The following is a 1,536-nucleotide window of genomic DNA, read 5'->3' as shown; positions in this document are numbered from 1 at the left end:
AATTAAACAGAAAGTAAAGCTATTCATTTTTTTCTAATCTGAAATCATTAGAAGCATGAAACCAGCACGTATACAGAATTGTTGAATTGTCTGCGTGACCTAACATACTCACCTTTAGCTCCAGTTGGGTCACGTGTTGCTTCAGTGCGATAGTGTTTGTCGCCAATTTTGATCTACCTTCATCTCGTCTAAAGATAGCAAGCACCGGGGAAAGTTTAATTTCTTTCCAGCATACACTGCGTCCAACCAGAACACTCCCTGGCCTGAGTACCTCACGCCACAGATAGTCTCTTTTTAATGGTTAATCTGAGTTGGAAATGTAAAATTGGGCCTTAGATGAGATTCAGGACTGGTAGGCCAGAGGCGCGAGTTTTATTTATTCAGCCTGCTCTGTGTGGGGACGCTGGCGAGGCCACGTGGGGCGCGAGAAGTGGAGGTCTTGATTTATTTTTGTTTCTTCTTGACCTCCTTCTTCCTCCCCCCCTACACCCTCTCCTTTCCACACCACTTCCTCCCCTTCCTAGAACATGGTGTTTTTATTTTTCTTTCTTTCTTTTTTTTTTCCAGGTAATACATATACTTGGTAAAAACAATCACGCACAGCGCAGAAGGGTATTTAGTGAAAAGCAGTTCTCCCTTTCAGGGTCCTAACCCCACTGTCCACAGCCAATAGTTCAGGAGACGGCATACATATGTACATATGTGTATGTAAATATCCACCCTCCACCACACCTTTTAAATCCACGAAGAAGCAAACACATCTGTACCTTTATTTATTATTATTTATGCCTACAGCACCTGGTCTTCCTAGGTGGTCTCCCATCCAAGTACTAACCAGGCCCAACCCTGCTTAGCTTCTAAGCTCAGACATTGAGCTTGTTCAGGGTGACATGGCCATAGACCATGGACTGTGGCTCCACTGGGGTGTGAACCCAGGACCTTTTGCGACTCATCTGTGCCTTTAAAGATCTGTCTTGGGGATCTTTCCACATCAGCACGTGAAGCTCTGCTTCATTCTATAAAGTATTCTGTCGAATGTACATATCACACTTCATTTAAGCAGCCTCTCTCTTCTAGGCATTACTACATACAATGCTGCAAAGTACTTGCTAGCACATACGTCTTTGAGAATTCTTAGGAGTGGAACTGTATTGGAAACTTTTAAATTTCGATTCTGATGTATTACCCACCATAGAAGTATACCCATTTATAGTCCTGTCTCAACAACATATTATCAAACTTTTTAATTCTTAATCTGTTAGGTAAAAAATGGAATTTTATTTTTGTTTAAAAATTACATTGACTTTAAAACTCTTATATTTTTAAAGTCATTTTTTTTTCACTGTAATTTAACTTAGGCTGTCTTTCCACTGGACTATATTGTTTTGCTTCCTTACTAATTTATAAGAATTTTTTGTAAAAGAGGGAAATTTGCCTTGCTGACAAATCTTATATTCCAAGACAGTCATTTGTTTTAAACTCTGTTTATGGTAATTGTCTTGTCATGTATACATTTAAATTTTTTTGTAGTCAAAT

The 1,536-nt window shown here is 39.3% G+C and overlaps 1 pseudogene; it reads right to left on the bottom strand.

Moving 5' to 3' along the window:
• Window positions 1–786: 786 nt before the first annotated feature.
• LOC118613122 lies at window positions 787–902 on the bottom strand (annotated as a pseudogene).
• Window positions 903–1,536: the final 634 nt, after the last annotated feature.

Source organism: Rousettus aegyptiacus, unplaced genomic scaffold, assembly GCF_014176215.1.
Source record: "Rousettus aegyptiacus isolate mRouAeg1 unplaced genomic scaffold, mRouAeg1.p scaffold_m13_p_17, whole genome shotgun sequence".
Classification (NCBI taxonomy): domain Eukaryota; kingdom Metazoa; phylum Chordata; class Mammalia; order Chiroptera; family Pteropodidae; genus Rousettus; species Rousettus aegyptiacus.
Note: the sequence above shows the minus strand (reverse complement) of the source record. Positions and strands in the feature narration are given on the sequence as shown.